Source organism: Urocampus carinirostris, chromosome 20 (genome assembly GCF_059441175.1).
Source record: "Urocampus carinirostris isolate Australia breed hairy pipefish chromosome 20, RoL_Ucar_1.0, whole genome shotgun sequence".
In the NCBI taxonomy this organism is placed as follows: Eukaryota; Metazoa; Chordata; class Actinopteri; order Syngnathiformes; family Syngnathidae; genus Urocampus; species Urocampus carinirostris.
The window spans coordinates 13,678,857-13,702,782 of NC_142368.1; the positions used below are offsets into that span (position 1 = coordinate 13,678,857).

Below are 23,926 nucleotides of genomic sequence, written 5' to 3' on the forward strand. Positions count from 1 at the left end.
CACTGAGAAGAGCCAAGGTTCCCCAACGGTGTTTTTGTTTTATTTTTTGAACTATATCAATAATAGTAAAGTTATGCACCAAAATAGTAATTATAATTTCATAACCTTTACAGGGGATTCTTGAAAAACGCATGAAATGTGAATTTTCACAGATCTGCAAAAATTTGTAAAAAATACAAATACGTTTTTAGTTTTAGTTTTTTTTACACACTGAACAGACAACAATGCAAAATCCCTGAAAAATGCAAAACAGAAATAAATTAATATTAAAATAATTAACTCTTCAGTTTTATAAATAAATGACAAAATGCAAAACACTACTTACAATTCTATCCAAACTAGTTTAGACACAGATCCTCTGGAAAACACGTCAAAAATATAAATTAATTAAAATTAAAACAAAAAGCAGTTGAAAAATGGAATGCACTGTGCTTCGGAACAATCAATATCAATCAAATGAGTTGACATTTGGCTCATTTTTCTGCTTTTATACATACAGTACTTTATTTTTTTCCCTCGATTTTGAACTCAATTTTTAACCAATACCTATAAAGCCCTTTCCTTGTATGTAAACAAGTGTGACGTAGCCAAGCTGTGCGTGCATTGTTGAAGCAGAATGGCAGAATTCATGTCAGTTTATAGCAGCCCATTGACATGAAAAGCACACAGAATGTTCAAACGGCAAGAAAAGCAACTTTATTTTAATCATCAAAGTCAACCAAAGAAAAACCTTTGGCCCGGCAATGGATACTTTCCTTTGAAGTTTTGGGAATTAAATATCATAATGTACCGTTTATCAAATTGTTCGAATTAGTTATCTGACTCCATTAACCAAACACAACCTTCATTCACACTACAATTTATGCGCGCTCGTTTCTTGAGGGAAAAGATGAACAGGAAAGCCAACATTTCCACACGGGGGCAGATTTAATTTCATTAACTATTTAACTTGGTGTACTCCATCGAAAACGGCCAAATTAGTGACGTTGGAGTCTCTGGGAAGCCTTCTTCTGAAGTCCTTTAGCTCTAATTGGCCCACGTCTCCCCGCAAGATGGTGTGCCGGCTCCTCCCATGGCCGTGCCAATGAAGCCCCCTGGGCTTCACCATCTCGGAGAACAGCGTCGCGACGTCTGGAACAACCAAAACAACACCGAGCGTTTCTACGTCATCAGGGCCTTTCTGCGTCTGGATGTGCAGATTATCTTATCAGCCTTACGTCCCGTTCCCGCCGTTCCTGTAAACAAAATTTTCTACTAAGGTGCCCTGACATGGCACCACAGCCCAGCCAGTGAATATCTTTTGCATTAAATGTAATTTGTATGCGATCGTATAAAATCCTTTATAGTCAAATGTATAAAATCCTTCAGAAGGTACTCGAAACTTTGTAAAATTGCCCTCGAACATGCTTGAAAAGTGCTTGAAAAGGGTGTACGAACCCTGAATAGAAAATGCCGGAGTGTTTGACGTATCGGGCGCCACGGGTCCTCCAGAAACACGGCTTCTCACTTTGCTTCCCGCCACATCGTAATTACTCTGTTTCCCTTCCGGCTCGCCATCCATCGAAATCTCTCTTCGGGTACGCGCTCGCCGGTGTGTTTTGCAGATGGCCAATTAATCTCGGCCTTTTCGAGCGTTCATTACAGATGAAAGATGGGAGATGCGATCGAGCAATAATTGACACTAATTCATAATGAAAAAAAAAAGGCTTTTGGGCGAGCGGCCCCCGATCTCCGATTTAATAGCCGGCCGTGAATCCTTCGGGCCGGCTCGGGACGAGCGACTGCCGCCGTCTTTTCATACGTAATGCGGCGTAGACGAGCGGCCTTCCCCGAAGATCACATTCGCTCATCCGCGCTTAATAGTTAATACGGTGTGAACGTTTAACGGTATCGGCGGAAGCCGATGAATAAAACAGTGCTCGATTAAAGCCTGATGAAAAGAGCCATTTACATGTGTAGGGACGTCGTTTGAAACGGGAAACTCGTTAGGATCATTTATGGAACGACGGCTGATTGGGGGATGTTAGCTATGTTCGACAGAACTTGCTATATGCACCGACACCACAAAGCTCCAGTTCCATGTTTTAACATCATTGGTAGTCTTGGTAATAGGGTCTGGTGCGCCTCCTATTGTCACGAGGCGTGGTGGCGTGGAAGGTGACCGGACCAGAACGGAGGCAGGAGGCATGAAGGGAGAATTCAAATGCGTTGACGATCCATAAGTTTTACTTAATAAAATAAAAGTCGCCCAATACTCCGGGGCAAAACAGAACAATACAGAGTTCCTCCGGCACGAACTCAACAGGACATGGCATAACAGACTAAAACAGGACAAGCATAACAGACCGGGATTGTGTATAAGAGTAGTGAACCAGCCACCGCAGAGCCCACAATGCAGCCTTAAATAGCAGACCCACAATTAGTGGAACTGCTTCAGCTGTTGCCTAGAGGGCGGGGCAGACTGGTCACCAAGGCGACCGTGACACCTATCACCAGGGGGCGCCAAGCGTGTTTGGAACTGGGCACAAGGAGTTGAAATTCCTTGAATACACGCATTTTTTGTGCGCTAAAACCCATGTCCCATAGGATAGAAGTAATCCATAGTGTAGTTGTCAAAACGGGAAGAAAAAACACCGAAGATAGGAGCAGACAATAAAACGTATAAAGTTACACGTATAACCTACTCTAAATAGTCTACGGTCGCCTCGCAAAATGGCGCGTTACATTTACACCAAAATAACAGAGCGTTATACTAGATTTAAAAGAGGTGTCGGGGCGCTCGTATCTGGCTATTGACATGTTGACAAGGTTAAAATTTTCATAGGAGGGCAACCGCGAGAGCCACTCGGAGCCTTAGTGGCAGTTTGAAAAGCGGCGCTACTAAACATCGAGCGTTCTAGCTCATGCATTATGGATTTCGAGGTGTTTTTTGAACGGAGCCAGATCTGATTTATTATCGCCGAGCCGGCCGTGCGGCAGGAATACGGACTGCGACTCGGCATTTAAATGCGAGGTGTCGAAGAATTTTTATGGACATATCCGAGGAAAGACAAATCAAATTGAGGTGCAAAACAACGTGCAATTAGATTGTTAACGACGTGCGGGTATGAACTTGTTAAGAAGTTTATAAATGTGGCAGGTTTTTTTTTCCTACCGGGGCTACCACGACCCCTTTTTATTATATAGTGTATATACATATATACCGTAAATTCCGGACTATAGAGCGCACCCGATTATAAGCCGCACCCACCACATTTAACCGATTTTGTACTTACACAAGCCGCACCTGCATACGCCCATAAATGTATCACAAACACAAAATTAACCCTAACCCGTCTTTAAGTACAGAGGTCAAAAATCACAGCCGGCAAAATGAACGGAAAATGATACCGGTAATTAACGTTTGATGCGGACCGGCAGAGTCTGGGTCCCGTTGAAAGTTATCCAAAGATTAAAGTGTATATTTCCAAAGGTAAGGGTGGGAAAAATATATATCCACTATTGTCCGCCGTGTCCACAAACACTCACCTTTACCGGTCCCCACTTCCCGTCAGCCCGCGTTTGCTACGCCCCTTCTTTTTAATTCGCCCGTCCAAAACATATCAGAATAAGTGTCCAAAATAAATACAAATAAATACATTACATAAATATACAGTTGTAAATACATATTATACATGGGTACACCGAGAGAGTTTTCAAAGCTTTAATAATAATATTATAACTTTTATCCCAAACCGTGTCTGTGAAGGGTAGCAAAACGCTATTAGGAACACGCTCGCAACACAGTAAACGGGTCTGTTAAAAAAAATTATACCGTACATGTAGAAATCATGGTAAACCATCCTCATCTTCCTCCTTGTAACTGACGTTATCAAAGTCGTCTTCCTTCAGGAGTGTTTTAGCCCCTAACTATGCCTCCGAAGAAGGTCGGTGCAAGCAGGACAGGTGAAAAAAGAAAAGTTGTTCGTACAACTATTGCCTTTAAGAAAGACATAATAGCTAAATATGAAAGAGGTATGCGAGTTTCCGATCTTGCTAAGGGAATACAGCATGCGCCTTCTGCTGACCACCACAAAGGTAAGAAATCCTATTCATAATTCTTTTCTTTATCTTTTTATTTTTTTACACGTTCGTGTTAGCGCAATCTTTCGTACGGAAGATTACGATAACGCGAACGTATGATTAGCCTGGGTTAGCTTTATGATTCGAAGTAAACATTCAGGGTGTTGGAACTGAGCCCAAAATTCAGGGTGTTGGTACGGAGCCCCCTTTCCAATGAAGCGCTCGCCACTTGTGGTGCTAAATGACTTGTAAACGACCTGATTTTTTTATTTTTACACGTTCATGTTATCGTAATCGTTCGTACGGAAGATTACGCTAATGCGAACGTACGATTAGCCTGGGTTAGCTTCATGTTTACGTTCATGGTAAACATTCAGGGTGTTGGAACGGATTAAAACGATTTACATTATTTTTAATGGAAAAATCGATTTCGGTGATTGAACAAATCGGTTTTCGAACCGGGTTCTGGAACGGATTATGGTCGAGAACCGAGGTTCCACTGTACTGGTATAAAGCGGTACCAGTGTATTTCTGACTCTGAGCAGACTCAACTAGCCAGGAAACCAGAAAAAGAGAAAGACAGATACAAGATGCTGTTCTAAATTGCAAAAAAATCTCCTCTAAATTTGGGTCGCATGCGACGGGGACAACATTTGCCTCCAAATATCCCGAGCGTCTCCCGATTTGCCCTCCAGCTGAGTGTTGCGGCCAGCTGTCCCGCTGCCTCTTCTCGACATCAGCGAACAACATCTGCTTTGTTGACCTCTGCAACGGGACACACACTCCATTCGTGTCTTTGTGTGTCTTTGTGAGTCAGAGAAATACACAAAATAGCAAAATACTCATCCCATAGTCAGGCAACGCTTGAAATGCCTCACGCATGCTGGAAACAAATATTAACTCTGCAAATTGACGTTTGATTCCCTGAGATATTTTAAAATTACCGTATTTTCCGCATTATAAGGCGCACCGGGTTATATGGGCGCACCCCGAAAAAATAGTTTTTGGTCCTATTTTTGACATACATAAGGCGCACCGGATTATAAGGCGCGACAATGGGAACGTGGACAAAACAGTCCAACTTATTACCCCCTTAACATTCCCAAAGCTTGCAAAGACGCAAATACGTGTCGAGAACACGTGCGGATGCGGTGTCCGTACGATGTCACTCAAATGCATCGTTCCATCATTCGGAAGGTTAAAGTCTTGGGATTCAAGAAATGCCAACCATTCCTTAGTTTCTATTTTCTTTTTCGCTCGCAACTTTACTGTGCATATGACAATAAACACTTGGAATTGAGTTTAATTTAAAAATACACAGTCCATTCCATCCATTATCTGCACCGCTTATCACAGAAACATCGAGTTCAGTCTGAAACAAGATACTGGGAAAATATATAGCCGGAGTAGCTCACCGAAGTCGTTGTGTTCAATAATAATGTGCAACCATGGTACTCTTATATCCGTAAGTGTAGTCAATCCAGGAGAGTAAAATATTTACAAATACAGAATGGTAAAACATGTTTCCTCTATGCCGAAGACAACCGAACTTGCTATTCACATTCATCTTTTTCGGCCAATTGCAGGCTTTGTTTTGCCCCTTTAGCCTGTACAAGCCTGTAAATGATAAAAAGGATCCGCCCCCTTTACCTCCGAATAACTTTAGCCAATAGTGATCGATTCAACTGATGATTGACACATCTTTTTTGGCCAATTGCAGGCTTTGTTTCGCCCCTTTAGCCTATGCGAGCCTGTAAATGATAGAAGGGATCCGCCCCCTTTACCTCCGAATAACTTTAGCCAATAGTGATCGATTCAAATGATGATTGACACATTGGTTAGCCAATGAAACACCGGTATATAAATCCCAGCATACACCGCGGACTACTCGGGGGAAAATCTAGTCGGCGGCTGCTTGGAATAGTTGCAAGACTTAGCGACTTAATATCGATCCATATATAAGGCGCACTGTATGATAAGGCGCATGGTCAGCTTTTGAAAAAAATAAAGGCTTTTAGGTGCGCCTTATAGTGCGGAAAATACGGTAGAACTGTCTTGTTGTTGAGGACAGCGTGGCAACCGTTGCTTACAACCAGATGTAATAAAAGAAAATAATCTTAAATAAATAATGTTAAGGATAAATAGGCAAATATTTACGAGGTAATCCTTGTAGACTGGTATAGTGTATCAAAAAAGAGTGCATTGAAAAATGTGGAAAAAGCTGTGACATATTTTCAAATTAAAAGTAGAGAAATAAAATATGTGTAACCGCGGTGTACCTGTCCCACCAAAGATCCACATTCACGCTGGACTGAATGATGAGGTTTTTATTACAGTTGCTGCAAATGAATGAGTCACACAGAACACGTGGTTAGCTTCTCTGCTGGCTTTGATCTCGTTGGCAGCGCGCTGTTAGACTGCCCAAAACATTTTCTTTACAGTTGAGATACAAGTTCAGAAAATCAACCGTGACAATTATTTTTACATCCATTTTAACAAGATACTTTTAACAAGAGTGGTTTTTTTACGTTTACAATGAATTCAACATATTTTTCTTTAGTCTGAATTTTAACCAACATCATCCTTTTTATATATATGAGAAAATAGAAATAATAACAATAATGAGTATAAAGAACGGGTACAATTTACCTGCAAATAAATGAGTCACAACCCAACGCGTGGTAAGCTTCTCTGCTGGTTTTAAACTCTATAAGAGGAATTAGCATTTTAGCACAACATGCAACGTCCGGCAAAACTAACCTAAAAGGCGACAGAAACAAAACTAAAATAAATCCAAACAGCTTGACAACATCAATCACATTATTGTGCATGTTGAGAGATTTGTCAGCTGTGGTTTTAATGTTTAAAATTAACTTTTTGCGGAGCACCATAAGATCGTGGCTTACCGTTGGCAGCGCGCTGTTAGACTGCCAACAACCCCGCCTTCCGGTCACATGTCTAAAGCCAAACCAAACCTTACCCCATACCAGCAGGTGGCACTGTTGGACTCATCATTGCAGGACACTTACACAAAAACTATACAACATATTTCAGCAGGAATTTAAATAAAACAAAAGTTATTATTACACCTGTTACAAATGAACATATGTTTTTCTAAACAAAAGTAAGCTATGTGCTTGTTTAGGGTGGTGATGGCTCTGGAAGAGAAAGTGTCTTCTTCTTAAGGGATCAGCTGCAGCAGGTCAAAGATGAGGTGGTCAGGGTTAGAGTGATCCTTAATAATGTTGTTGGCAATTTCCTACCGACCGGTCAAAGAGCAGCCAATGATTTTCTAGAATGTGTTGATGACTATCTGTAAGGTTTTCATGTCCACTGCATATTCCCAACATAGCATAGCATAGTATTGTATAGTAGTAGCTCTTCGCAGCAATCTCCTTCAGACTGGGCAGAGAAAAACCCATGATTTTCTATGCCATTTTGACGGCCGGCCGTAAGGTTTTCCTGTTTGTTGCTGTGCTCCCAGCATACTCCACCATGACGTTGTATGGCGGCACTTATCAGAAGCAATTTTCGACAGACTGGGAGACCAGCCTGTGATTTTCTGACCTGTGTTGATGATTCACTCCTACGTTTTTCCGTCTGCAGCTGTGCACCCAACATACCACACCAGTAATCTAGTAGTTTTCGGTGCCAATGTCCTCCAGACTGGGAAGAGAGCAGCCTATGATAATCTGGGCTTTGATGATGTTCTCTCCAAGGTTATCATGTTTGCTGCCATTCACCCCAGTATACCACACCTTGACGCCGTATGCCAGTAGTTGTCAATGGCAATGTCCTCCGGACTGGGCAGAAAGCAGCCCATTATTTTCTGGAGTATGGCTCTGTAGAACGACATCAGAAGCTGTGGAGTCACTGCTGGGTCTTCCCTACCACAGCTCGTGTGTTGCCATACCTGGAATGATAAACAAACTTATGCTGAGTGCAGTGGATTCTTGAAATGTCCCTTCTGGATCAGAATTATGTGGTTATAGCGAAGAATAGAATAGAATAGAATAGAATAGAATATACCTTTATTGTCATTGTTACAAAATGGGTTGAACATATTGTGACAACGAAATTGGGCGTGGCACTCCAGGTTCACATTTAACAGTGAGGATAAAAGAAAACAAAGAAGATGAAGGAACAAAGACGATAAGGTTATAATTTACACGATATTTACACAAGAAATGTGGGCATGTAGGATGTTACATACAGTTTTGGGATCGTATTAGTGCAATATGCGTTAAGTGCAAAAAATCGTCAATATTGTACAAAAAATAGTCAACATTGTGCAACGTGAGCATAGGCATGAATACAATTTGACATCTGTATGAGGTAGTGTGTTTGCAAGAGTTTCAGTTTGTTGTGCGGTGTGTGTTAAGGGTGGTAATGGCTCTGGGGAAGAAACTGTGTCTGAGTCTGTTTTTGTTTTGTGTGACCTGTAGCGCTTGCCAGAAGGCAGCAGGTCAAAAAGCTGGTGGCCGGGGTGAGAAAAGTCCTTGACGATGTTTTCTGCTCTGCTAAGGTAGCAAGAGCAGGCAATGTCCTCCAGACCGGGTAGAGAGCAACCAACGATTCTCTGGGCTGTGTTGATGATCCTCTAAAGCATTTTCCTGTCTGCTGCCGTGCACCCAGCAATGTGCCACACCGTAATGCAGTATGTTAGAATGCTCTCCACCAGTGTTCCCTCTAATGTGCGCGCGTGCGCAATTGCGCACTGCTTGCACATTCTCAGCGCACAAGAAAATCGAGCCAGCGCACAAAAATCAGGGCTCAAAATGACTAATTAAGAAGCGACTTAAGTCAAAATTACAGTGCATGAAGGTAAAAATACACGGGTTCCCCTGACGCTGTGTCCTAAATGCGGTATTTTGAAGTCGAGTCGAAGGAGAACGAAGTTGAGTAAAGTTAGTAGAGTTTGTCGGGGAACCGGCTTCTTCGGCTCGGCTCACTAAAAGGAACCGGCTCTTTCGGGTCCTAAACGGCTTTTCGGGTTGTTTTTGCTTCTTTATTCCCAACATGACCAAATATTATGTAAAATTATGCACAAAATGACTTAAAGGAAGGGGGTAATAGAACAAAAAGAAAAAAGTAACTGCTCGGAAAAAATAAACACAATGAGACTTTTTTTAAAGGAGTTTTAAAAAAAGTAGAAAAAAAAACACGGAAAAAAGAAGAAAAAGTTTGTGCTGCATTCAAATAATTTCCAATTATATCAAGTGAATCTTGTTGCCAACATCGTACTTCCACTAAAAAATGTAATTAAGTACAATTCTGTATCTTACAACCGACTCAATAAGCCCCCAAAAATGTTAATATTATGCGACAAAAGATATCAGGAAAAAAAAAAGAAATGGATATCTTGTGAAAGAATCGTAAAAACAAACGCCGTTTGTAGGCCGTGCAACCTTTGCAATCGTACATGAGTCAATTCATTCAAAAGTGAAAAATAATTTTGCATTGCCGGAAAATGTAAGGTGATGTCAAGTTTTGGACATCATGATGTAGTTCCCACACTTGGGATTGCTGTTGCTCACTGTTGTTTCAAGCGTTGCTCACAGACTTTGTGTGAACGCTCAGATCCGTAAGGAAAATTAGAGGGAACATTGCTCTCCACTGTGGCTTTGTAAAAGGACACAAGCAGCTGCTGTTTCAGATGATTTTTCCTGAGCACTCTCAGGAAATTGAGTCGCTGCTGGGCCTTTCCCACCACCGCTCTGGTGTTTGCAGACCAGCAGAGGTCATCGGAGATTAGGAATTTGAAAGAGTTCACAGAGATGGTAACGTTTCTGCAATATGAACAACATTTTGCATATTTTTATAAAGGTACTATTTTATATTAGAACTAGGACTAGGATCCGTGCGGTGGATAGAGCGATAATTGTCGTCCGTGTTCTTTCCTCCGTGGCTAATTACGCTATTTATACCTCGGGAATGGAAGAGATGCTCCGAGCCGGTGCGCCCAGATTAGCATTCTCGCTAACATTGTTTATCCTCCCCAAAGCGATAACAGCGCACACCTCTGGCTGTAGGCGTGATAGCGCTGTCTGTCACCGTGTTCGGCGGCCTGATTACCAGCATTTTCTCAGGCTATTTGCGGGAACGCCATCGAAGGCGTTTGTTAACAGGCTGCCGCTTTCATTCGCAGCGCTCTAAAAGGAATGCGCGCATCGAGTAGCGAGAGTTCTTTCTCGGTTACTGATTAGCGAGAAGTGCTCGATGCGCGCTACGGAAAAAACAAATTTGCATGAATGGAAACATAATGTTCTGACAAAAGCCTCACACAGAGACTTCAAGAACAGCAAGGCAGAAATGTTTTGTGTTAAACAGCAACTGACCACGCTGCACTGCCACCATGGGGAACACAGCAACTGTATAAAATCTGGCAAACAAACACTAAATATTGATAAAACTACCCTTTCATCATTAGGGACACGGTAACTGCTTAAAATGTGGAGGATTTACAATGAATAGAAAGAAGATTTCTTGACAAAAGCTTCACTCAGAGTCCTACTACACCAAGGCACAAATATTTTGTATTAAACTGTATAACAACTGTATAAGAATTGGATCAGATTAAACTGCAACCATGCGGCACATAATCACAATATAACAATTGAAGAACGAAGCTTCATAAGACTAAAACATTACCCTTTCCTCATGAGGGACATAGTAACTACCTAAACATGGCAGACCAACACAACACTATCTTAGTGTACAAGCCACAATCTTCAGACATGATAACTGCATACCCCTTAAATGGGGTTGAATAGGGTTAAAACGAAATTATCATCCATTATTTTTCATAAAAACTTAATGTGAAAGCAGCTGTATAGTTGTATGATAACCTCATACAACTTAAACAGTGTTAAATAAGGTTAAAACGAAATTATCAATTATTTTGCATAAATACTGTAAATGTGAAGCAGCTGCATAGCAGCAAGGCACACCGCACCGCCACTATGAGGAACATTGTAACAGTATACATTTTGCCAAACAAAGGTTCAATTCGCGAAAACATTACCCTTTACTCGTGAGGGGCATAGTAACTACCTAAACATGGCAGACCAACACCACACTATCTTAGTGTTCAAGCCACAATCATCAGGTACATGATAACTGCATACAACTTAAAGAGTGTTGAATAGGGTTACAACAAAATTATCATAAATTATTTTGCATAAAAACTGTAAATGTGAAGCAGCTGCAAAGCAGCAAGGCACACCACACCACCACTATCAGGAACTTTGTAACAGTATACATTTTGCCAAACAAAGGTTCAATTCGCGAAAACGTTACACTTTCCAAATAAGGGGCATAGTAACTACCTAAACATAGCAGACCAACACCACACTATCTGGGTGTACAAGTACAAATCTTCAGGGACATGATAACTGCATATAACTTAAACAGTGTTGCACAGGGTTAAAACGAAATTATCATCCATTATTTTGCATAAAAACTGTAAATGTGAAGCAGCTGCATAGCCACTACCACTATGAGGAACATTTAAACAGTAAACATTTTGCCAAACAAAGGTTCAATTCGCGAAAACATAACACTTTCCTCATGAGGGGCATAGTAACTACCTAAACATGGCAGACCAACACAACACTATCTTAGTGCACAAGCCACAATCTTCAGACATGATAACTGCATACAACTTAAATAGGGTTGAATAGGGTTAAAACAAAATTATCACCAATATTTTACATAAAAACTGTAAATGTGAGGCAACTGCATAGCAGCAAGGCACACCACACCGCCACTATGAGGAACATTGTAACAGTATACATTTTGCTAAACACAGGTTCAATTCGCGAAAACATTACCCTCTCCTCGTGAGGGACATTGTAACTGCTTAGAACTTGGCGGAAACATGATTTAACATTTTAATTGTATAAGCATATATCTTGGAGACACAATTGCATTTAACTTAACAAACTAACAATTGTGAATATGGCTAAATCAAAGTTATCATCCATTATTCTTCATAAAAACTGTATAGCATCTGCCTAGCATTTGACCACACTGCACTGCCACTAAGAAGAACACCGCAACTGTATCAGATTTAACAAACAACTGTTTATTTGACTAAACGTTACATTTTTATCAGGAGGTACGTAGTAACTGCGTAAAACTTGGTGGACTAACAATGCACTATTTGAAAAGCTTTTTTCACGAGGTACATCATTACCAGCAACCTAACAGGTTAACACAGTTATCAATTATATTTCATAAAAACTGAATAACAGCTGCAAAGCAACTGACCATACCGCACTGCGATCATGAAAAACAGTAACTGTATAGACAACTGTTTACATGGCAAACACACTACTTTTTCGTTATGAAAGACATGGTAACTGCCAACAATTGGGCAAGCTAATACAGCTAACAGCATCACATTGTCAACAAAGAAACCATATAGCAGCTGCATTAAAACTACGACCATCAGTAAAATAGTAACTGTATGAAATTATGCAAACAGTTGTTCATATTGCAGAAATGTTACTAAATTTCTGTAAATTTGGGCTAATGTAGTTTACATATCTTTCCATCACGAGGGGACACAGTAACTGCATGTGATTGCATCATCGTTATCAAGATGAGACAAAAAAAACGGTAACGCAATGACCCCCTGGCCTTCTTGAGCATAATAACAGTATAAACCGAATACATTGACACAAAAGAAGGACTCGATGGGTTTCTGACCTCCATATCGCTTGAACAATCCCAGATCGTGATAACGCAAGCACCGCATCTCCTTTTCCACCTCTAGCGGCTGAATGCTAACGATCTGGCTAATCCTTTGATCTGATAGCAAAGCAGATCCGATATGCCGATCGTCACACGCTTTCACTTATTGCCACAATAATCTCGCCAATAGAAGGATTTAGAAGCCTCCGGGCTCCTGTTCTGGGTCTGTGCCCGGAAATGGATCTGGTCGAGCAATGTTCCCTGTCATTTTCCTTCCTTCATTTTTCTCTTCCTTTTTTTCTCAGGTTTCACTACTTTTTCATTTTGGTATTGTTTTCTTTTTTTGTTCCTTTAAGTCATTTTGTGCATAATTTTACATAATATTTGGTCATGTTGGGATTAAAGAAGCAAAAACAACCCGAAGAGCCTTTTAGTGAACCGAGCCGAAGAAGCCGGTTCCCCGACAAACTCTACTCACTTTACTCGACTTCGTTCTCCTTCGACTCCACTTCAAAATACCGCATTTAGGACACAGCGTCAGGGGAACCCTTGTATTTTTACCTTCATGCACTGTACCTTTAACTTAATTCGCTTCTTAATTAGCAATTTTGAGCCCTGATCTTTGTGAGCTGGCTAGATTTTCTTGTGCATGGAAAAGCTCTGGGTAGTGCGCGATTGCGCACACACGCAGCTTAGAGGGAACATTGTTGAAGAGGTTTTGCTAATGAATTCAGGGATCATCAGAGGAGGTGACTTGTGAAATTATATTTTTTTACCAGGACAACAGGACACGTTCGGGCTCGTACAAAAAATAAATGTTGACTTGTTGAAATAATAATGCTGCGTATCAAATGTACGTTTTTTTTTCTTCCTTGTTTTGTTTTTTTCATGTCTGGGGGCTTGTTTGGGACAATTCATCTGTTTCACCAATTATCTAGCTTTCTATTTTCCGAACTCGCCATCTAAATCCAGAGGAAGCGTTCTTTCGCAGACGAGCTAGCAAGAATTCTAGCAAACTTTTAATATATTGGTCTAAACTGCGTCTGTTAGCTATTCATAGCTCTTGCAAACGAATAAGCTCGCCAGAAAAATAGCTATCTATTAAACTAGTGTTTTTCAACCTTTTTTGAGCCGAGGCGCATAGTTTTCACAAAAAAAATCCCGTGGAACACCACCAGCCGGTGCTGTTTCATCTCCGGTTAAAGTAAATTCAAATGAAAGATAGCTTTTGCCAGACCACACAGGCACACAAATTAAATAATTTCCCACGGCACAGTACAACAATTACCGTAAATTCTGGACTATAAGCCACTACTTTTTTCCCAAATGTTCAGCCCTGCGGCTTATACACCCGGACTTTACAAGTCTGCATCATACGTTAATTACGGGTATCATTTACTATTTATGAACTGTGGTTCTAAAATTGTGTACTATCTATGAAGTTACAATCATGGAACTCTCAGTCTGGGTTAAACTGGTGATTGTGTCACATGTACTAATGCGGGCGCACGCGACTTATACATGGGTGCGGCTTGTAGGAGTACAAAAGTGTCAAATCACCTAAAAAGTGGTGGGTGCGGCTTATAGTCCGGTGCGCTCTATAGTCCGGAATCTATAGTATTTACTGTGATGTTGAAGAATACAGTTTTAAACTTATCTTGCTAGCTAGCAAATTAGTCACCCATCATTCAAGCTATATCTGTCTAGCTTGATAGCCAACTATTTATCTCGCTAGCAAAATACCCATTAGTTTGTTAGCTAGCGATCTACCAAATAATACTATCTAGCAAACAATATCTGTTTAGCTAAAGAGCGATCTATCTTGCTAGCAAAATGGCCATTGTTTAAACTAAGCTCCCTAGCTGGTGTAATCACTATTTAACTCAAGGGCTAATAACAAATCAGTATCTAGTTATTTAGCAAAGTAGCTAGTGAGCTTTAGTAAACTTTTAATATACTGTCGCTTTCAAAACTACCCTTTATTTATTTTTAGCACTTGCACACAATTTAGCTTGCTAGCAAAATAAGCATAACTTAAGTTGCTAGCTAGCAAAGTAGCAAAATTAGCGACATATTTTGCAAACTGCATAAAAAATATGTCTAGGAAAAGAAGGGAATGAAAAGTGTAAAGGAAAGCAAAAGGGCAGGAGTTTCAGCACCATCTAGAGCACAGGTGTCAAACAGGCGGCCCGCGGGCCGGGACATGCCCGCTAAGGGATTGAATCCGGCCCGCAAGACAACGCTAAGGGAAGCGCGCGATAAAAACAAGCTGCAGGTTGAAATATGTCAACTTGATTTTGCCGAAGCCAGGTGCCTGACACAAAGATACTGTACTTGCATTTATTTATTTATTAATCTCTCTCTCTCTCTCTCTCTCTCTCTCTCTCTCTCTCTCTCTCTCTCTCTCTCTCTCTCTCTCGCTCCCTTTTCTCTCTCTCTCTCTCGCTCCCTTTTCTCTCTCTCTCTCTTTCGCTCCCTTTTCTCTCATTCTCATCTCTCACTCTTTTCATTCTCTTTTTCCTCTTTTATGTTACTCTTTGCTTCTTTCTCTCTCTGTGTCTCCTTACCTTATTTTGCTCTGTCTTTTTTCATTTTCTCTTTTTTCTCTCTTTCTACGCATCTCTCTCTCCTCTTTCGTCTCCTTCTCTCTTTGTCTTTCAATTTCTCTTTGGATTTCTTTCTTTCTCTTTCCTCCCCCTCTCTCACTATTTCTCTTTTTATCTTTCTCTCTTTCTCTTGTTCTCTCCGTCTTTGTCCCACCCTCTCTCTTGTTCTCTCCCTCTCTTTCTCTTATTTCTTTATCCCTCTTTTTCTTTCTCCTCAGTGTACTAGTCCGGCCCGCGCGAGAATGTTTGTTCTATTGTGTGGCCCCCGAGTTAAAATGAGTTCGACACCCCTAATCTAGAGTCTATTTGTGCATGCAAATGCGTTAATTCACCATGAGACAGAAACGACATCTAATGATCGTTTTTTTTAAGTACAGATAAAATAATCCAAGACGCAAAATTTTAAATTGAGTATGAAAATAATACAAAGTATAGGAATACCTTGACCATGTTTTTCATCTAGTGGTGATTGGTAGTATTGCAACAGCACTTATTTTACATTCGTCCCAGTTGGATCGCCACCTATCTGTGTATTAAAAAATCCATTTTACCACAGTTTGATGTATTTCTTGCAGTATTTCACATAAAAAAACAGCAAAAAGTATCGTACTCGAGCGACACGCGCCCGGCTCTATCGACAACACTCGCTACTTTGTGCGTTCCCGATAAAGATCGCTTGAAGGTCGAGAGAAAGAGCGATCCCCTTCTCAGCAGAGATGCGGCACCGGATAGCGTCAATCGTGCGCGCAGATTAGCCCGGTCGGGGGCCCACTTTGGGCCCCGGTGGTCCCAGTGGTGTCATGGCTACCGCCTCGATGTTATCGGGATTGCTGGTGGATGACCCTCATAAGGTTACCCAGGTTTACATTTCATGGATTGTCAGGTTCTATTATATCACGATGTTATCATGTTATATTACTGTTTGTAAATAGCTTGTTATTGTTACAATGGGAAGGAACTGATCTGTTGATAGAAATTGGGAGGGCAAAAACGGAATCCTACAAAAAAACTTCTAGTACTGTATTTTCCGCACTATAAGGCGCACCGGGTTATAGGGCGCACCCCCCAAAAATAGTTTTTGGGCCTATATTTTCCATACATGAGGCGCACCGGATTATAAGGCGCTACAATGGGAACGTCGACAAAACAGTCAGATGATTCAGTCCAACTTATTACCCCCTTAACATTCCCAAAGCTTGCAAAGACGCAAATACATGTCGAGAACACGTGCGGATGCGGTGTCCGTACAATGTCACTCAAATGCATCGTTCCATCATTCGGAAGGTTAAAGTCTTGGGATTCAAGAAATGCCAACCATTCCTTAGTTTCTATTTTCTTTTACGCTCGCAACTTTACTGTGCATATGACAATAAACACTTTGAATTGAATTGAGTTTAAAAATAGACTCATCACAGAAACATCAAGATCCTTCTCAAACAAGATACCGGGAAAATATAAAGCCGCATAGCTCACCTAAGTTCTCTTGCAGCCATCACGTTCAATAATGATACGTAACCATGGTCTTCTTACAAACGTGAGTGTGATAAATCCAGGAGAGTAAAATATTTACAAATGCAGAATAGTAAAAAATGTTTTCTCTATGCCGTCGTGCAACCCAACGTGTGATTCACATTCATCTTTTTCAGCCAATTGCAGGATTTGTTTCACCTCTTTAGCCTATGCGAGCCTGTAAATGATAGAAGGGATCCGCCCCCTTTACCTCCGAATAATTTTAGCCAATAGTGACTGATTCAAATGACGATTGACACATTGGTTAGGAAATGAAACGCTGGTGTATATAAATCCCAGCATACACCGCGGACGACTTGGCCTTCGGGGGAAAATCTAGTCGACGGCTGCTTGCCTTAGTTGCAAGACTTTGCGACTTAGTATTGATCCATATATAAGGCGCACTGTATTATAAGGCGCATGGTCAGCTTTTGAAAAAAATTTTTTTTAGGTGCGCCTTATAGTGCGGAAAATACGGTAATCACCTGAGTAGTGTAGGATGGTTGAAAATATGTTGTTATGGGCAGCCTACTCCCTTTGGGCATATATTTAGGTATAATATTATGGTACTGTTCAATAGTTTTTTTTGTAGAAATAATTTGTTGTTACCTTTTGTTAATTGGATGTAAATGGTCTGCATTTGTATAGCGCTTTTCAAGTCAATGAAGACCTCCCAAAGCGCTTTACAATGTGCTTCACACTTACTCATTCACACACACACTCACACACCAAATCAACCATGCAAGGCGCCTATTGGGGGCATTAGGGATTCAGTGTCTTGCCCAAGGAAACTTCGACATATAACAGGGAGGAGCCGGGAATCGAACCTGGTGTTTTTGGTGCTCTGACCAAATAAAAGCACATTTATTCAATTCTACTATTATTTTGTTTAGATTTAAAAATCTTTTATATATATATATATATATATATATATATATATATATATATATATATATATATATATATATATATATATATATTTTTTTTAAGTTTCATTTATATTCAGTATTTTTTATTCCCCAAAAATGTTAAAACAGTTTTAAACCTTTTTTTTTAAATTTAAAAACATTTTTAAGTATGTTTTTATTTAGAGTTTTATTTTTATCGTTTCCTGTTTTAATTTAAAAAAATATTTTCAAAAAACATTTGTAATTTTTGTTTTATTTTTTTTATCAAATATGAATGATTTTCTTTCCTTTTTAAAATATTATTTTATTATTTATTTCAAAAACAATCTTCAAATATTTGTTATTTTTTTTCTGTTTTATGGATTTAATATGCATTTAAATTTTTTTTTATATTTTCTGTTATTTTTATTTTCTAAAATTCAATTCTAAATGGTTTCTGTTTTAATTAAATTCTGATTCTATTTATCATTTCATATTATTATTTTGTGTAATATATATATATATATATATATATATATATATATATATATATGACTTTTGGAACTGCCTCTCATGTTGTCCTTGGGAGCCATTTTGTAAGGCTCCACATTGGTGACCGCCCGCTATGAAGATAACAAACTGTCGGAAAATAAAGCTGCATCACATTAAAGCAACCGTGAGCTGCCAAGTTAACTTTCTTTTTTTTTTTTTTTTTGGTTTCCTTTCAGGGATGCTGTCTTTTTCATATGGCACATGAAGGCCTTCCCCCCCTCCCGGAGGTTTTCCATCCACTCTGGGACTCAAGAATAATAAACCCCAAGGTCAGTCAAACCTACGGCTGTCAGCCTGAAGGTGAAAAAGGGACACGTTATGACGAACTAACAGGGGGGGGGGGTGCAGAAGTAGTTCTCGCAATCTTGGTGGAGCATAGTTGCCAAACTTTACGTGGTATTTAGAGAAGGAGAGAGAGACGGACCAAGAAAGAGGGGGCCAAAGTGATAGACAGAGAAAAAGAAGGAGCCAGATAAAGACAGTGCCGGAGAGGGAGAGAGACAGCCAGAGAAAGAGAGACAGAGCCAGATAAAGAGAGAGAGACAGAGCCAGAGAGACAAAGAGAGGGACAGGTAACCAAAGAAAAATGGAGCCAGAGACGAAGCAAGAGATGGGCAATGGAAGAGAGAGAGAGGGAGAGAGAGAGAAAGAGAAAGAGAGAGAGAAAAAGAGAGAGGTGGGGGAGAGAGAGAGAGACAGAGCCAGAGAGACAAAGAGAGGGACAGGTAACCAAAGAAAAATGGAGCCAGAGACGAAGCAAGAGATGGGCAATGGAAGAGAGAGAGAGAAAGAGAAAGAGAGAGAGAAAAAGAGGGAGGTGGGGGAGAGAGAGAGAGAGACAGAGACAGAGAGACAAAGAGAGGGACAGGTAACCAAAGAAAAATGGAGCCAGAGACGAAGCAAGAGATGGGCAATGGAAGAGAGATGGAGGGAGAGAGAGAGAGAAAGAGAAAGAGAGAGAGAAAAAGAGAGAGGTGGGGGAGAGAGAGAGAGACAGAGCCAGAGAGCGGAGAGAGGGACAGGTAACCAAAGAAAAATGGAGCCAGAGACGAAGCAAGAGATGGGCAATGGAAGAGAGAGAGAGAAAGAGAAAGAGAGAAAGAGAGAGAGAAAAAGAGAGAGGTGGGGGAGAGAGAGAGAGACAGAGACAGAGAAAGAGAGAGAGAAAAAGAGAGGTGGGTGAGAGAGAGAGAGACAGAGACAGAGAAAGAGAGAGAGAGTCAAAGAGACAGTGAAAGACGGGCAGCGAAAGAGAAAGCAAAGAGAGACAGCGAAATGGAGAAGGAGAGGGGGATAGAGGGGGTGAGAGAGACAGAGAGAGACTAAAAGAGAGACAGAGAAAGAGAGAGAGAGCTGGGGAGACAGCGAAAGAGAGACAGCGAAAGGGAGAGGGAGAGAGGGGGGTTGTGAGAGAGAGAGAGACACAGAGACAGAGACTGAAAGAGAGACAGAGAAAGAGAGAGAGAGCTGGGGAGACAGCGAAAGGGACAGCAAAAGAGAGATGGTGAAAGGGAGAGGGGGAGAGAGAGAGGGAGACGGAAAGAGAGACAGAGAGACATAGACAGGGAAAGAGAGAGAGAGAGAGCCAGGGAGGACAGCGAAAGAGAGCCGGCGAAAGAGAGACGGCGAAAGAGACGGTGAAAGAGAGACAAAGAGAGACAAAAAGGAGAGAAAGAGAGACAAAGAAAGAGAGAGAGATAGCCTTAGAGACACAGTTGGCGAGACAGACGGAGAAAGGCAGAGCCAAAGAGAAAGATTGAGCCTGTGAGGTAAAGAGAGAGAGAGAGAGAGAGAGAGAGGGTAGAGAAAAAGAAACACAAACTGAGTGAGAGAGACAACAATGAAATGAATGACAAATTTAGGACCAAAATGACAACATAAACAATGAAAGACAGAGACAGAAAGAGATATATAGAGTTAATGACAAAAAGAGACAGATGGAGCCAAAGAGAGACAAAGAAAAGGAACAAGTGAGAGAGTGAAAGAAAGAAGAGGATGAGGGGGAGAGGGAGATAAAATAGAGAAAGGGAGAGAGAGTGAGAGAAAATGGAGTGACGGAGAGAAAAAGAAGGAGAGAAAGAGGGTCGAACAGCCTATATATATGTAACCGCGGTGTACGTGTCCCACCAAAGATCCACATTCACGCTGGACTGGATGATGATGTTTTTATTATTACAGTTTCTGCAAATGGATGAGTCACAACATTAGCTTTTCTGTTGGCTTTGATCTCTTTGATCTCATTACAGTTCTCTCTGGCAAGACTGCCAACAAAGCATATCAAAGAGCTTTCTTTTCACTTTACAGAAAGTACATTTTAGAATATCACAATACATTTTTACATCTTTACATTTTAACAAGATACTTTTAACAAGAGATCGTATAGTGGATTTTTAACGTTTACAATGGATTCAACATATTTTTCTTTCGTCTGAATTTTAACCAACATCATCCTTTTTTAATGTATATGAAAAAATAGAAATAAAAACAATAATGAGTATAAAAACGGGTACAAGTTACCTGCAAATGGATGAGTCACAACATTAGCTTTTCTGTTGGCTTTGATCTCTTTGATCTCTACAAGGGGAATTAACATTTTAGTAAAACAGAAACAAAACGAAAATAAATCCAAACAGCTTGACAATATCAATCACATTACTGTGCATGTTGAGAGATTTGTCAGCTGGGGTTATAATGTTTAAAATGAACTTCTTTTGTGGAGCACCAAAAGATGTGTCTTACCATTGCAGTTCTCTCTAGTAAGACTGCCAACAAACCCCGCCTCCCGGTCACATGTCAGAAGCCAAAACCAAACCCCACCCCATACCAGCAGGTGGCACTGTTGGACTCATTATTGCGGGACACTTACCAAAAACGATACACATATTTCAGCAGGAATTTCAATAAAACAAAAAGTTATTATTACACCCGTTACATCAGGGGTGTCAAACAGGCGGCCCGCGGGCCAGATCAGGCCCGCTAAGGGATTGAATCAGGCCCGCGAGACAACGCTCAGAGAAGCGCAAGAGAAAAACAAGGTTGAAATATTTCCATTTGATGTTGCTAAAGCCAGGTGCCTCTCACAAAGACGCTATACTTGTATTTCTTTCTCTCTCTCTCTCTTTCTCTTTCTCTTTCTCTTTCTCTCTCTGTGTGTGTCTCTGTGTCTCTCTCTCTCTCTCTCTCTCTCTCTCTCTCTCTCTCTCTCTGTGTGTCTCTGTGTCTCTCTCTCTCTCTTTCCCTCCCTTTTTCTCTCTCTTTCCCTCCCTTTTTCTCTCTCTTTCCCTCCCTTTTTCTCTCTCTTTCCCTCTCTTTTTCTGTTTCTTTTTCTCTCTCTTTCCCTCTCTTTTTCTGTTTCTTTTTCTCTCTCTCTCGGTCTCTTTTTCTGTTTCTTTTTCTCTCACTCTCGGTCTCTTTTTCTGTTTCTTTTTCTCTCTCTTTCCCTCTCTTTTTCTGTTTCTTTTTCTCTCTCTTTCCCTCTCTTTTTCTGTTTCTTTTTCTCTCTCTTTCCCTCTCTTTTTCTGTTTCTTTTTCTCTCACTCTCGGTCTCTTTTTCTGTTTCTTTTTCTCTCACTCTCGGTCTCTTTTTCTGTTTCTTTTTCTCTCACTCTCGGTCTCTTTTTCTGTTTCTTTTTCTCTCACTCTCGGTCTCTTTTTCTGTTTCTTTTTCTCTCACTCTCGGTCTCTTTTTCTGTTTCTTTTTCTCTCACTCTCGGTCTCTTTTTCTGTTTCTTTTTCTCTCACTCTCGGTCTCTTTTTCTGTTTCTTTTTCTCTCACTCTCGGTCTCTTTCTCTGTTTCTTTTTCTCCCCTTCTCTGTTTCTCTTCTTGTCTATTGTCTCCTTCTTTCTTTCTCTCTTTCTATTGATTTCTCTTTGGATTTCTTTCTTTCTCATGATCTCTTGCTCTCACTCTCTTTTCTCTCTTTCTCTCTTTTTCTTTGTCCCACCCTTTCTCTCTTATCTACTAGTCCGGCCCTATCAAGTGGCCCCTGAGTTAAAATGAGTTTGACACCCCTGCGTTACATATAGAGGACACATTCGGACGGACTGTCAGGAAAAAGAACCTCGCTAGTATTTGCTCCAATCTTTGCGGCCTAGTTGCAAAACCCTCGTCTCTTCGGAGTTTTCCGAGCTCCCGGGTTCCTCGACTTCCTTTTCATCAGCGTAGACCACAGGTGTCAAACAGGCGGCCCGCGGGCCAGATCAGGCCCGGTTAGGGATTGAATCCGGCCCGCGAGACAACACTCAGAGAAGCGCAAGAGAAAAACAAGCTGCAGGTTGAAATATGTCAACTTGATGTTGCCAAAGTCAGGAGCCTCGAACAAAGACACTGTACTTGTATTTCTCTCTCTCTGTCTCTCTGTCTCTCTGTCTCTCTGTCTCTCTGTCTCTTTTTCTCTTCCTTTGTTGCTCTTTGTCTCTTTCTCTCTCTGTCTTTTTAACTTCTTTTGCTCTAACTTCCTTTTTTCCTTTTCTCTCTTTTCTCTTTCTCTCTTCCTACCCTTTGCGCTTTCTTTTCTCTTTTCCCTCCTTCTGTCTTTCTATTTCTCTTTGGATTTCTTTCTTCCGCTCCCTTTCCTTTCCCCCTCTCTCACGACTTTTTATCTTTTGTTTCTCACGCTCTCTCCCGCTCTCTTTTTTTTTCTTTTACCTGCCCTTTCTCCTTTTCCCTCCCTCTTTCTCTTATTTCTTTATCTCTTTTTCTTTCTCTTTAATCTACTAGTCCGGCCCCCGACAGAATGTTTGTTCTATCGTGTGGCCCCCGAGTTCAAATGACTTTGACACCCCTGGCGTAGACGTCGACGCGTCCTTTGAACTTCCCGTGACGCGGCGTACCTTCGGCGTGTTTATTGACGGCAAACGAGCGCACAAAACAAAAAAACAAGACGAGGTTAAAAATAGAAATGGCGGCTACCTACCAGCCCTTCGTTAGCACCACGCTCGCTTCTCCTGTTTACAAGACGTTTTTTTTTCTTCTTTCATCGGAGACGGAAACGCGCCGTGATTAAGGAAGAGAATTATGCCGAACATCCTTTAAGCGCCGGCGACATTAAGGACGGATTATTCATTAACATGTTGTCGATGCCGTTCTTCCTTCAATCCCTTTTGCTTTTAATTCATCCTAATCCCACTTCATTCGATTTTTTTTTCTTTGCTCGGTTCTCTCTGTTAAATCTATCGAAGAGATAGACCTGAAAACAAAATGGATTCCGATTTCACCCAGAGTGTTACGACAGCATAACAAGCGAAGTTGCACTAGCTAGAGCAGGGGTGTGAAACGGGTGGCCCGCGGGCCGGATCGGGCCCGCTAAGAGATTGAATCCGGCCCGCGAGACAAAGCTTCGCAGGTCTTAAAAATATACCTTACCGTCTCAATAAAAGCATTTACAGTGGAACCTCGGTTCTCGACCATAATCGGTTCCAGAACCCTGTTCGAAAACCCATTTGTTCGATCCCCGAAATCCTTTTTCCCATTAAAAAGAATGTAAATCGTTTTAATCCGTTCCAACACCCTGAATGTTTACCTCGAAGGTTTAACGTAAACATAAAGCTAACCCAGGCTAATCGTACATCCGCGTTTCCGTAATCTTTCGTACGAAAGATTACGCTAACAT

At 41.0% G+C, this 23,926-nt stretch overlaps 1 long non-coding RNA gene across 1 annotated transcript in view; it reads left to right on the forward strand.

Moving 5' to 3' along the window:
- The window catches only part of LOC148346307 (uncharacterized), a 530,417-nt gene that overhangs the window by 141,845 nt on the left and 364,646 nt on the right, over positions 1–23,926 (forward strand). The window contains exon 3 of the long non-coding RNA XR_015848223.1: positions 18,490–18,582. This is a non-coding gene — a long non-coding RNA (uncharacterized LOC148346307). The remainder of the gene's footprint in view (positions 1–18,489; positions 18,583–23,926) is intronic.